Source organism: Haemaphysalis longicornis, unplaced genomic scaffold, assembly GCF_048455015.1.
Source record: "Haemaphysalis longicornis isolate Haplotype H1 unplaced genomic scaffold, Haemaphysalis longicornis Haplotype H1 scaffold_140, whole genome shotgun sequence".
Lineage (NCBI taxonomy): Eukaryota > Metazoa > Arthropoda > Arachnida > Ixodida > Ixodidae > Haemaphysalis > Haemaphysalis longicornis.
The window spans coordinates 144,701-159,461 of NW_027526246.1; the positions used below are offsets into that span (position 1 = coordinate 144,701).

Genomic DNA, 14,761 nt, shown 5'->3' on the forward strand with positions numbered 1-14,761 from the left:
TTCTTGGACCATGCCAATGACAAGCGGAACGTGCCTGCCCGGTACATGACGGAACGCTCGCTGAAGCGCAGCTCCTGTAGAAATGGGCGCCAGATTTCCCTCTAGCATATATTAGTATGAAACCCTATGGCAAATGCGCCTTGTCACAGCGTTTACCGAGAACGTTTCAGCCGCATTCTATTGGTGCGCAGTATAAATTGTCTGTGCGAAACGTTTTTTTTTCAGGGATTATTGACGTGTTGTGAAGCAGCGCCATGTAGTGGTTCGCGTTTGGCAGAGCCAATATTATCATTGAAACTTTATGAAAATGTCGCTGTTGGGATATTTTGGCTTACAGGTCAGCGCTGTTAGAACGGGATCTAGTCCGCGAGAAATCAGTAAATTTTTTTTACTGGTCACCAATATTTTTTTATTTAAAATATTTTGCCTAGATTACAGCGAAAGATGTTTTTGTTAATAACGGTGCCTTGATACTTTACGACGGGTTAAGTTACGCATACAGAAAACACATCGCTGCACTGCCGTTGTGCACACAGTTTACGAAAGAGCAGTTTGGAACGGCTTTAGCAGACATCAATAATCCCCCCCCCTCTGTTCCATGCAATTACCGTAATAATGAGTGATACCCCTCATCGAATGGATATTAACCCAATCAAAGAATGGGCAAACGTAGGGTTCATGCTTTAGGAATTATTAAACGGCTTCAAAATTCTATAACAAGACAATTGGTCGACGTAAGTATAAAAAAATGTCTTCATCGTTATCCTCACCATTATAGGGACGATCAGCATCATCTTCTTTAGTGCTTGAGCTGATCAAGTAATTTTATGAAGTATTTCTATGCTGGTCATAAAGTAATCTGTGAAACTCTCGTAAATGACGTTCGCCCAAGACATCCACCTTTCAAAGGTTCGCACAATCGAAAAAGAGAAAATCCGAGCAGTTTTTGTTTTTGCTCCGTATTGTTGCCACGCGGCATATAAGGGGAGGTTTAAAGGTGGCAAGATAGAAGAAAGGAGGAAATAGAGAAAGAAGGGGGATACAAAAATCACAGATAGTCAGGAAACCGATAACTGCGGTCGAGTCTACAGGTAGGCATACAGTGCAGTTAAATGCATGCAGTATCTGTCTGCTTGTACCCATCGGTTGAAGTCGTGCGGTTTATCCCAACGGGGACCACCACCCTCTCAGCGCGTCGTTCCGAGGTGTCCTTGTTAACGTTGATTGATTGATTGATTGATTGATTGATTGATTGATTGATTGATTGATTGATTGATTGATTGATTGATTGATTGATTGATTGATTGATTGTAGCGTTTAAGCCGCCGACGCTACACAGGCGACGAGGCGCGCCGCGGTGGAGGGCTCCGGATTACTTTTCACCGCCTGGGGATCTTTCACGTGCGCCGAAATCTCGTACACACGGGCGTTTCGGCTTTTCGCCTCCACCAGAAAATCGGCCGCCGCGGCCGGAAATTGAAGGCGCGGCCTCCTGCTCAGTAGCACAACGCATTTGGCACTCAGCCACCGCGGCGGTTGTGTCCTTGTTCCCGTGCACATCATCAGCTTCAGTCGCTGAAGCAGGACACTTGGGACAAGCTCCTTGGTCTTCTGGTGAGGGGCTCATAGTCCATGTGGCTGAAGGTGTGAGGGCCACCTTAGCAGTTCTTCATTGACCAAAGCCTCCTGAGAGAAACTTCCTCGATCCTAGAAAGATTAGAGGAGAGCTGGGCCGACCCCGTTCTTTACATGTAGCCGAGAACGGGTGGCATATGTGACATTACTAGTCATCCCCGCCATGAATCCATGCACGCACCTCGTATTTAGTGAGAAGCCATTGATTCACAAGTTCAATGTTTCACGAGGAAATGAAAAAAAAAAGGGCCTGCCTGCATTCGTACGGCTTTTTTCCTTGCGCGAGCACTCGCCCCGGAGAGGTCAATCCCCAGATGGGAATAACGGCCGATTCACACGACGTCGACAAAGAGAAGGCGAGGAGCCGTAGTCGGGCTAGCAGCTGCGGTGAGCGAGGTGATAGCATAAAGGACCTTCGAAACCGACATTGCTGGCGGCGGCAGCTATTCCAAAGCGTCGACGAACTGCTCGTGGAACCGAGCTTGCGCAAGCACTTTTAGTCGCTCCTGCTTTGGGACAAAAGGTAGGCTCGGTGCCCTATACCTGTACGCATCGCGCTCAAAATCAGCCGTGGTTTTTCCGCCGTGATACCTGTCGTCCGTACCGTGTTGTCAATCGCGTTGCCGAGGTTTTGTGTACTGGAGGTTGGGCAATGGCAGCCACGCTAACGTCTGTCTGCGAGGCACTCGTGGTCCTTGTAGGGCGCACCAGGCTGCCATGCAGCTCTCCTCTTGCCGAAGTTAATGGCACTCAGCTCTGCGACGATTTTATCGCGTGCGTGCTAAATTACGATCGAAGGCATTGCTGTAGCAATGAAAGCCGCGTGTGTCTTTCTCGTTGATGGCCGCATGCGTTTCAGGGAGTCGTGCCGGGCGTCTGCATGGGTGCCACCATTTTCTGAGCGGAAGTCGGCCGTGGTGAAGAAACGGTAGTAGCCCATTGCGAGTTGCGCGCGCAATGTGTGTGTCACTGCTTTTCGGGAAACTTCTGGTGTCGAATCAAAGGAGTGAGGGAAGCGTGACAGAGAAGGTCGTGACGCGAGAGTCTTTCTTAATTTACCGTAGGTCTCTTGTTGTCTTGATGAGCGTCTGTAATACCTCCGTCACACTTTCTTCTGTGAATTAGAATGACCAGTGAATCTGAATGAAATACCCGTCGCACGCTAAGCCAGAGAACGTACATGTATTTATTTTTCTCGCCTTTTGCAAATAATCGAGACTATGGCTTTGTTATTACCGTATTATGGCGCGTATAGCCCGCACCAAAAATGCGAAAATTTCAGTGACAAAGTAGGGTGCATGTAATACGCGGGTTTCTTTCTTTAGTGAAGCTTCACGCAATGCGGGTTGTGCCGTGAAGCTGCGCTACGCTTTGTGCCGTGAAGATGAAATTGTGTACAACAGTGAGTACTGCGGCTCAAGTGATAACTGTAGCGAGAGAAGTGATACTGAGTGAATTGTGACTTTCGCCTGGCAGTCAGTGTATTCTACTTGCTAAACATACGCTTTTTCTTTCTACATAGTATGTGATGTGTTGCTTGAGCAGCCTTTATGTGTGGGCAATACGAGATGATTTTTTTTCTTTTCTGGCGGGCTGAAAGAGGGGGTGCGGATGATGTGCAGGGGCGGGTTATACGCGAGAAAATACGGTACCTAACGAAACTTGGAGGGACGAGAGTTTTATCCCAGCGGTAAAGCACGCGGCAGCCCGTTTCCTTTCCGTAGAAACCCGTGAATTAGGAGCAGATGCGAACTCCACAACCTCAGCATTATTACTGTAAACTAGTCATGAGAAATAAAATAATTGCGCCGTAAGGCTATAGTAGACTAAGCGACCAATGCTCATATCATTGTTTTTGCGAAAGGTTTGATAAAACAAGAGTTACAGCTGTTTTCTGCTGCGCATTTCCGATAAAGTTGGGTTTGCCGCAGGGCGTTCTTGCACACAAAGGACACAAATGCATGGAATGGAACCGTAGCCGATGTCCGACCACAACTGGAATCCCAGCATAATGTTATTTAAGTATCATCAATGAAAGAAATGGTTTTTAACGCATTCGGTGTGTAGGCCGAGCTCAAGCCCAGGGCGTGGGCTCCTTGGGTGAAGAAAACGAACATCCTGGCCCCTTTGAAACATGATAGCTACCCACGAGGATCCCCACAGGCAGGAAGAATCGAGGGAAAGAAGGCTGTCTGATGGCGCCTTTTAATCAAAGGGAGGGCGAGTGCGTTTCTGTTGAGGGATCAAAAATATCTTCAGGTTACGTAGCAATATGTAGTTTCGCTGTAGAAGTGTTTCGGAACAACCCAGTGTGCATCGTGCTGCGTCGCTTAACTTGCGCTTAGGCAGGAACTGCGTACACTTGGTTACAACTGGAGGACAGCAACGTATGTGGCTACTCCATTTATCACCCCTCCCTGATGCACCTCTACAACGCACGAAGCTACCTGCATACCTGCAACCGGAGCTCAGTTTTCTTACAACAGTTCATAAAGCATTCAAGAACAAAAGGTGCACTTAGAAGTTACAATGTAATGGAATGCAGGTGATCAAATGTAAGAATACAAATGTTTAAATTACATGCGCGGAGGTTGTCCTCAAAACAACAGTGACAACACAAAAAGCTTGTACCAAGTTCTGTAAACAATTTCAAAAATTCTAGACAAATTCTGTGGTTATCGCGTATTTTAATATTTTCCACATATTTTAACGAATATTTTAGATAGGCAAAACAATGTGAACTTACTATTGTTATGCCTCATCCAACGCCGCCGCGGCGTATCTTTACTTCCGCCCGCTGTCAATGTTTCATGATCCGCGCTCCTATCGTCACTGAATATATTTCACGAATTTTGATTCCCTGTCAGTATCAGCACGAACGTCGTGAAAAGCACAGTAACACAGAAGGAGCAGTAGTGTAATTAGACTAACCGGTGTTTTCGCACGCGGCATTTGACCCTAAAATGTCGACTGCGCGTTATGGTGTCTACAGAAACTCCTTGTTTCTCTTGCATTCTAGTGTGTCCGTACGGTTCGCGCTCGAAACCGAAACTATGTCCATATAACGTGGTTATGAATTTTTCCGCCCAGCGGTCTCTCTCGCGCGACAGCACGAGTGTGAACAATTACCATTGGGAAAAATAAGCACGCCTTGAGTGCGAACACCGCCAATCATCCTAGTTTGCACCAAGGGGTCGTCACCAATAGGTCCACTGGTTAACCATCTTACGCGATACCGTAGATGCGCCACACATTTCATCTTGTTTGTTGTTTATGTCACTGAAGGCTGGGGGTGGTTTACTGCATCGCTCTCACTGTTTTCATTGTGGTCGACCTCGTAGACAGTATTGTGCTCTACCTTACTTCGGCCTCAACCTGTAGGCTATCTGTCACTCATCCAAGGAGTCCACACGCCCTTCTCGTGCACGCAGGCTGGGCGCCCCCGGGGCCTGAGCGCTACCGACCCGGACCGAGCCGAGCGGGCCGGTCCTATGCGTGTCGGCCCTAGGACCAGGCCGTCGTCGTCGTCGCGGAGCTGCGGTCGCTGCCCGTGCCCGGCTCGTGGGCCCCCTCGGGACGCGAGGCACGGCGTCGCTGCCCCGCCGCCACTGACGCCCACCCTCAGGCTACGCCGCGCCACTGACGACGGCGAGGCGGCGCTGCTCAAGCCGACGCGGTGGCAGCGCTACGACGGCGCCGAAGGGTGAGTAGTGACGAAGAAACGCGCTCGAGAACCGCCAGCCGTGGTATGTCACTGTGTTCGTGGCGATTAGCAGTTGATCTTGATCTAACAAGCTATGTCTACGCGTGGAGGCGATATGCCCGTGTATTTTGGGTGCGTATTAAACAAGAAACTACGGGCCACTCAAAAACTGCGACTCTTCGCTACAGCGATCCTTAAAGGAATGGGCCATCATTGACATAAGCCACCGCGTTTTTGTGCATACCTATTTGCACCAGCATTAGCTGCAAGCCTAGTCTTCGAAGAACCGTGTGCGGAGTGCTTGGCGTCAAAAGTGGCAAGAATCTCGGGTCATTAATTAAAACCACCTAGTGAAGCTGCATTTGAAGCGGTTCCTTCGTCTTCTGACCTCTTTACGTCCTATTAGTGTTGCGCTGATTTTCAAGCGAAGCTCGTATTGGCTGACTCGCGTCACCGTCACTGTTGCTGTTGGTGCCGTATACGCCAAAACCCTCCTCGTCCGCAGCTGGAGGCCCCGTGTTCCCAAGGCCGGCACTGCACTTAGTGCGTGCATTAACAGCGGAGCTGTTTAAGTTTGAGCTTGACTCGGTGGCGTTTGTAAAAAAGAATACCAACAGCAAAAAAATGAGTAGTGGCTTAGCTCTGCTATTCCAGGATCTACGTAGCGTGAGCTAAGGTTCAGCAATCCAGTCCAATGCAGTCCAATCCAGTCCAGTCCAGTCTAATCCAGTCCAGTGCAGTCCTGTGCAGTCACTGCTCCTCGCGCATGCTCAGCACGGCTCTTCACAAGCCACGCGAAACGGCTATCAAGCGGCTCCGGTGCAGCGTCATACTTGACTACTGCGCAATTGAGGCGCACACCTGGGCACGCGCCGGCGCCAGTGCGTCTGCTGCGGCTATGACGCAACACAATCCAACACAATCTACGTTAATCCAATCTAATACAAATCTAATCCAATCCAATCCAATCCAATTCCCCTCGCGCTTGCGCAGAACGGCCCTTCACGGCACACGCGAAACTGCTTAACCTCGGCCAGTGTAGCTACGCTACAAAAAAAAAAAAAAAAAAAAGAAACCCATGCCGCCTGTAAAGGGTGCACGACCGCAGATAGGGAATTGTAACAGTGAAGACAGCTACCGCGCCTGCTTGAGTGTGAGCACAAGGAGCATATGCACATATGCACCCCTTACTCTACCATTTTAAAGTGATGGTCTTTCTTGGGCTTCTAAACCCCCAAATAATGAACGCAGCTTACACTATGTGCACGGCTAGAAATAGAGCGGAGCAAGGGGTCGACCCAGCTCCTTCGCTCCTAGGATCCGCTGTCAGTATAGGGGACCGACCACAACTGTCTTGTAAAAGCCGGCTAAATGTGGCCTTCCCCCTCAACGCTGAGCCTATAGCCTAATAAATAATCGTAAAATCTAACAAAATTTAGCAGACCCGCACAAAAGCAACAAAGCTAACAGAACCGGAAGACGCTATAGGTCGACCCCCAGCTCTGCTGTATCTCCAGCCTTGTACCACCACTGGAAGCTGCGCCAATTTTGCTTGACAGAAAAAAATGGCAACAAATTGGATAAAGTAAACATAAACAAGCTAGCAGCCTCCCTCGTCAGCTGTGACGGAGCTAAATGACGGATGAAATAAAAAACCACGCGTAAAAAACGACCGAATTAACAAAAAGTACGCTCGGAAAAGTAAAACACCCGCCGTCAGGCCGCCGCCAAGTGCTTCACGACGAAGATCGCACGTGGCGCCACGCGAACGAGCACACACACAGGCAAACATGTCAATCACTCGACCGCGACCCGCCACACGTAGAAATAGGGTTGGCTTGATACTGGTCGAGGGTTTGCTTGCGGTTGACCAAAGATTGGGCGTTTGCTTTTGCATGAAATTCACAAGGGATTGGTTAACGGTTTCACAGGGTTGAACGAGCTGCGAGCGCATCCATGTTCCCAGTAGAGGAGGGTTGGATTGGAGGATAGCTGGTTAGGGTTTGAGGATAGCTGTCCACTACCCCTTACGTACTTCCTCCAAATCCCTCTGCACTTGTGTACCGCGTGATGGCTTACCATATCTGCCACCTTTTGTAAAAGATTCACTCTTATGTACGACCACTTGTTCCAGTTGTTTTTTGAAGATGCCTTGGTGTAAGTGACGGCATAACATTTCCACAAATGAAAAAGCGTTTTGGAGATTTCAGGAAGGAAAATAAAGCGAGCTGTGCTCTAAACAACGTAGGGCGAGCCTCGTGTTTCTCGATCGGAGAGAGTCCTGCTTGGCGTCAGCCCGCTGGAGCCTTCGTCAAAACTAATAACTGCCAGGCTAGCCAAATCGCCACGGTGACAAGCTAGACAGCGTGTACGTGCTTTTTCTTGACCACCACCTGAACCGTTCCCAAATTTCCGCGCTGTCGCAGTTCGCCTTACGATGACAAAACGGAGAGGGAAATGAGGCGAACTCTCTTGTAACGTCCGAGTCCTTCCGTTCTTGCGCATTTCTTCGGTGTCTTTCATTTAAGCGGTTGTATCCATACCATGCGGGATTCCATCACGCTCTCCTACTGGAATGCGCGAGCAACTAGGAGCATTTACTGGGCTATTTCCGGGCGCGGTTGTCGTGTCTGTCAAGCATCACAAGGGACGCTGAGGTATGCTCTGCGACGTTCGTTGTCTGAGCAAGATGGTTGTAATCCCAACTCCAAATGAGAGTCAGAAGTGCTGCATCAATGAGACGCAAAACATTTGGTTGAGTCACTTAAGACTGCTTACCTGTAGGAATGCGAAAGCCGATCTACGGAGCTACAGCACCACGACGTTCCTGTGCTGAGCCATTCCCGCCACTGTAATCACGTGACTTTTTGTATCAACTCGTTGACGCTGAACACGACAACGGTTCCTTCTCTTGTTTGCTTCTCGCGTTTGGTGAGATATATAAGGCGTTCGCCTTAATACATAAAAGCTTGAGTTACAAGTCAATGCCCTTAACCTTACGGCAAAAGTGACAAAAACGAGCTATTAAAGACCACTGGAACGGAACGTTCAGCTACTTGGATTGGATTCTTTTCTGATGGAGGCTATAAGCAAAAACGCCTGTGTGTACAAGATTTCGGCGCACGTTAAAGATTTCCAGGTGGTCAAAATTAATCCGGAGCCCTCCACTACTGCGCGCCTCATCGCCTTCGTTGCGTCGGCGCGTCAAGCCCCACAATCAATTACTTGGACCGGATTCATATATAAAAAGCAGAGATACGATACAAAAGACGAAGACAACACGAGCGCCTTCTATCAACTGCTTTATGAAAAAACGCACACACACCTTCATACCTGATCCTTTGTTGACAACAAATGCACGAAGCACATGCAAAGAGCTTTGCTTTGCCTCCAAAAACTTAAATTTCATTGGCGTGTAGTGTTGCCGACGGCCGGGCGAAGCACTTTCTAATATTTGCCTATCGTGTTGGCTTCCAGTACAAGTCGACACATCTATTCCTTGTGCACATATTCTGCTGTCCCACTCCCACAAGCTGGCTGGCACCCTTTGCGCGCTTTACAGTGAAGTGCGAGATTCGACTTCCGCGTTCCTTTTGTGGAATTCTCACGTTCGCGCAGTCTCACATTCAAGCAGCGACCGGTGTAGTTCGACCGATGTAGTGCTTCCCGCATGCCAACGGAAACTTTACATACCTTTTTTTTGCATTCACGGGCCCCGGCGCTTGACGGCAGGGTTTGGCAGAGATTCGTCAGAATCTCTGCGCTCGCCACCCACCCTCCTGGTTAGGCTCCCACAGATCCTCCCAAGCTTGTCCCGAGCCGTAAACACAGCGTCGATGCCTTACGTACACAACGTTTCGCATCGCCTAAAAAATGTTGCTGTGGGCTATGGCATCCACGTCGAAGCAGGGCTGAACGTTGGCTTTGGACTTCGGTGGTGTGGGGCTGAATATTGGCTTTTGACTTTGGCTGAGTTCCGGAGGGTTTTGGCCTTCGACTTCGGCAGTTTGGAATTTGGGCTTTGGCTTAGATTCAGGTTGTATGGGAGAAAACTTCCCGTTTTGAGCACCTTTCTCTTAAGAAATGGGCTTTCATTTTTCCTACGCTCCTCGGGTTAGTCCGCGGATTTTGTGGTGACTTGCTCCAGTCGGGGAAGCTGGATTCTGTCGCAATCGCAGGATACTTCTTGATGTTATTTTTGCGCAACTAGCAGCACAGATCACTCACAGGTTGTCAACTGTTGCCAACACACTTTCCAATACAAGGCGAAACCTTGGTACAAACAGGGTTCCTCAACGCTCCCATTAGATCCGGGACTGTGCTGCGGAAAGAAGGGAACAACGTTTAGTGTGTGCGAGCAAAGTGGTATGACTGACTTAACCTCAAGCTCCCCGGGTGTAGGCGTAAGCATAATTTCCTTCGCCCGCCGTCGTCGTCAACGTGATTGTAGGCAACACCAGAAAGTGTCCCGTGGCGATACGGTGTGGCAGCGTACGGTCGATCTCCAAACGTACGGTACTTTCGCGCGTGTAACCCGCCCGTGCATGTAACCCGCACCCCACTTTCCGTCGACGAATAAAGACATATACATCCCCGCGTATTGCTCGCATATTTTATACCCAAAAGGATGGAGCAAAGCTACTACTCAAGCAATACTGCACATTTATTTACGCAACGGAACTTACCTAGCTTATTACGTAACTAGATGACTTGCCGCATACATTTTTTCAATTGGTGTATTGTAGAGCTGTGCGTGCAAAATAGGCGCTGTCAATGGGATAAAGATGGCATAGCCGCTATTACTACGTTATGATCACGGCCCAACGAGCATTGCGGTGAAGCAGCACGAAAGAAAATACCTTCCATATAATACACACCTCTACTTCACCACTGAAATTTCGTGAATTTTTGGTGCGGGTTATACGCACGAAAATACTGTAGTTTTACTTTCCTGGAAACGACTACGCTGACAATGGAGCATGGGACTTCTATATATGGGCAGCAGCGACAGAAAAAAAAATTGGGTCCTTTCCTTTAGGGGCCCAGGTGCGCTCAATGCACCATGTCGCGATATCGATGGAAGCACGAATCGGCTGCCAGCTCAGAGTTTAGGAAGACGGGAATGCTCGCCGTCGAACATTAGGGCGAAAATTTAGAGACGTCTGCGCATTTTCACCAATATTTGGTTGCACCATTTCACCTATAAGCCCGATTGAGCTCCCGTTGCCACCGAAATGGGTATGCCCATTTTCTGCTATGTTACGCAATACTGGTCACTCCACCCACCGATTCTGGTGCGGTCTGAGCAACCCTCAGTCTTACGATGTGCCGGTTCTGGCCCACTTGTTCTCGATAATTGACGCGCAATCGGCATCAGTAGACCTGATTGTGTTGACGGTGTGTGGTGTTGATTGTGTTGACTCGACGAAGTAACGAACTAGGAAATTTCTGGGGAAAGGTGAACTCGGCTAGCACGCGATAGACGTCGCTGGAAATCAGGCGGAGACAGGACTGACCAATCCTGCCAACCGGCCCTCATCCGCAACAAGCGTGGTTACTATATAGGGTGCCTCACAACAGTTACCTCCAACAGGACCATCGCGAGGACCGCGGTTCTTGTGATCGTGAATGCTAGGCGATGGGTTCGCATCCCAGCCCTGTCTACGGGACTAGGGTCGCACTCGTTGTCGGTGGGATCTTGCGGGCCGCAGTTGGCCTCGCTCACGGAAGGGGCGCACAGGCCATGGCCATGCTTCCGCCTGATTGCCAGGCGCTGTCAGCACCGGGAGAGTCTCTGTTGGCCGTGCGGTGAGCAGTTTCTAAGCTCGCCAGCTGGTTGGAGATAAGGCTGCTCACCGCACCAGTGGTGACATCATAGCTCACAGTTGACTGCCTGGGACAGGCAGCGCTGGTCTGGCGCCAGACCGGGCTTTCGGGGGCACGGAACGATGGGAAGCGATTCCCCGCAGGACCCACTTTTTGCTTTGTCCTGCAGCGATACCTCAATTCCAGCCATCAGAAGGCGTCATTTTATGAATGGCATGATCATTTTTTGAAGCGGCTCCACTCGCACTAAATGCCGACTACTTTCTTGTTCTTTTATCCCAGGCTCCGGATAAATTGCCCGAACGTGCAAAAGTCAAGAATACCCTCCCCCATAACACCATTCTTCTTGATACACCCTCCTACTGACACGTAACTGCGGATTTCAAGAAGCATTGAACACTATTGATTGATTGATTGATTGATTGATTTGTAGGCGGCCGATGAGGCGGTGCGGCAGGGCCTACATTTGTTTAGAGTTGCGTGGGGACGACAACATAGGCCGAGAATCAGGGAGCAGCCCGTGGAGTGCTGCTGAGCAGCGCGGAGGCCATGATGTTCTGTGGCGCGTGGCTCGCCGCGCTGCTGACGATGGAGGTAGCGGCCGATGGTGATGATGGTGGGCGCTTGCTGTTGATGACGAAGTGGCTGCTACAGGGCTCCCCCCCTAGCGCGGAGCGCGACAAAAGAAAAGAACAGGAAGAACTAATTAGCAATGAAAGCTCTGTACAGGGTGTGTCCGAGATCAGAGTTCCTTGAGTAGTCCAGTAACAGTCCAAGTTGTCGTCATGAGAACTTCCGGAGGGCATTACAGCCTCCGGTGGCCTGGGCTGGGAATGGAGTAACGGACGAGCTTTAGCACGAGTCGACGGGTTCATTCTGAGGCTGCGGCGGGCATTCACATCTATGCAGATGACGGAACGGTTATGGAAGGGCGGCCGTTTTAAGCGCAGAATTCCATACTGCAAGTGTTCCGGGGTAGAACCAGCACGACTGCAACGTTGAAGTCGGTGTGGATAGAGTATAGTCGGGTGCAGAATCAAGGGGTACGCTTGACTTGGAAACGGTAGGTGTCGCCGATGATTTCCGCGGCATTTTCGTGGTGCAGAAGTCACCGTAAGCCGGCGACGATACGGGCGGAACCAACGAAGGGTCCAGCGCAGGCACCATGGGCGTCGGCATAGTCGGAGAAAATGGCTAACTTGAGATTTTGCCCTGGGAGAAGGTGGTCTTCGTGGTCGGCGCTTGCGACGTCGGCGGCGCCGTTTAAGCTTGACGGTGCATATGACTGCTGGTTGAGAAATGTCAGTACCGCCGTCCTTGATGTCAGCGTTGTAGTAACGGTCGGTCGTGCGGGGCTGTGGCAGCAGCTCGTAGAAGAACGGGTTTTCGTCACCGTTGGTAACGAGTACAACAGTTTGTGTCTCGTGCGTGATTTGCGGCGACGGCAGGGTAACAGTAGTGGACGCGTCAGCCACAACACAGATGGTTGAAACGCGTGGCGCGGCAGCGTCTTCGACTGAAGTATCTAGGCACGTGGACGAACATGGCGTGGTGGTTGTCGAAATCGCGCTTGGGTCCACAGGAGCCGCTTGCATAAAAGGTGGCAAACGAGGTTTCTTCAGAGGCCAGCCCGGGGCTCGAGTGCTTCGGGGAGGCAGCGCAGATACATTGGGCGACGGACTGCAAGAGTGTGAGGTGCAGTTCATTGTCGTTGCCTCTGAGCTGCCGTAAACGTGGTAGAGCGTGGTCGCAGCGGCCGTGGTGTCGTCATGGGCCAGCATCGTCGATGCCGGCATGATGGAGCGAGGCAGAACGCCTTCGACAGGGGTGGTAGGAGGCTCTGCGTCTGGTGCGGGTGGTTTTAGATAGCGACCATAGCGCGCGAGGCGGATGGTCCTGAGCTCGTCGTAGGGTTGGGCTCCAGGCTCCGGCAATGTGGAGGTCAAGCTAGATGGTAGGAGCCCGTACATCAGTGAGTAATGGTCCTGCTGCGCTGTGACGCCGTACAAGTCATAAAAGCACTCCATCTGACAGAGCCATACTTCGGGGCTCTTGGGGTAGAACGGAGGGCGGGGTGGCAATGCCGCTGAATTAATTGGAGTGGTGTCAGCAGGTGGAGTCGAGTGGCTGGGCGCAGCTGGCGTGGTGTGGCCCGTAGAATGACGTTCAGCGAAGCCGGGTGGTGGTAGAACGTCTCTTCGCTTTTGGGTCGGAGAGTCGTCTTCAGGGGGCGAGGGAGGTTGCAAGCCGGTCAGCACGGTTCCCATTCCATCGTGCGGTACGTCGCGCGAGGTAACCGTGGAAGGGGGCGATGCAGCGTCCTTGTGGCGGGAATGACTCGTGCCGAGGCGCGCCATCACGTAGGCCTGTAAGGTGTCGTAGGGCCGCTCACCATGTTTTAGCGGCTCACAGCGTAGGTCGGCCGGAGGCAGGGTGGTGGTGATGCGGTAGCACTCGGTCTGTGAGTCGATGCGGCGGATAAAGAAGTGCGCTTCCATTTTCAAGAACCAGGCTCGGGGGTAGGGTCGCTCGAAGGCCGGGTAGGGCGGCAGCGGGTAAGCGAAGTGGGGCTCCATACTGCCGACGTCCGGGTCACCAATTATGTAGGCTGCCGATGAGGCGGTGCGGCAGGGCCTACATTTATTTAGAGTTGCGTGGGGACGACAACATGGGCCGAGAATCCAGGGAGCGCCCGTGGGGTGCGGCCGAGCAGCGCGGAAGCCTTGATGTTCTGTGGCGCGTGGCTCGCCGTGTGTCGAGACCACGCGCTGCTGACGATGGAGGCAGCTGCCGATGATGATGATGGTGGGCGCTTGCTGTTGATGACGAAGTGGCCGCTACAGATTGATTGATTGATTGATTGATTGATTGATTGATTGATTGATTGATTTAATTCGCCGGCGCAACGCAGGCGATGAGGCGCGCCGTAGTGGAAGGCTCCAGATTAATTTTGACCACCTGGGGATCTTTCACGTGCGTCGATATCTCGTACACACGGTCGTTTTTGCTTTTCGGCTTCATCAGAAAAGGGCCGCCTTGATAAACACTGTCGAGGTTTATGAAACAAAGGCGCTGTAAAGGGTGGCGACACAGCCTTTTCCGCGTAATGTATCCGCACGCCTTTTCCGCATAATGTATCAAAACCAATTCTTTCCATCGTACGGTTTAGAGTTCTGTTACATGACTGTTATATATGTTCCTCAGGAAAACCCTTTTATTTTAAACAGCCGTACCAGGACAGAAAGAAACCTTTCTGCCTGCATTAGTTACGTCACCACACTCAGAGAAGGCATTATGCGACCATTTTTAGCAGCGTGGAGATGAAACATTCCTGAGTAACGTGTGGAATCCGATAGACGAACTTTGTTCGATGTTCGAAGCATGTTACACTTGAGTGGTGGTCATCTTGTTCCTCGCTACCATTGAAAAGGCAATAGTGGCGCAGTCCCGCTCCACAGCAGACATAATTGCGTCCCCGCACCCCTCGGTAGGTGGAACTCGGAGACAATAGGTGGAACATGCGACCCAGATCATAGCAACTGGCGATGCCACCCACGCTGAGGGAAACCTAGCTCTCTTTCACAGGTATACCGTAAC

At 50.9% G+C, this 14,761-nt stretch overlaps 1 protein-coding gene across 2 annotated transcripts in view; it reads left to right on the top strand.

Annotated features, from left to right (window-relative positions):
* The window catches only part of LOC144165658 (monocarboxylate transporter 14-like), a 171,742-nt gene that overhangs the window by 70,703 nt on the left and 86,278 nt on the right, over positions 1 to 14,761 (top strand). For both annotated transcript variants that reach the window (XM_077695475.1, XM_077695474.1), the window contains exon 2: positions 5,067 to 5,338. The gene's annotated coding sequence lies outside the window, so the exon portion shown is untranslated. The remainder of the gene's footprint in view (positions 1 to 5,066; positions 5,339 to 14,761) is intronic.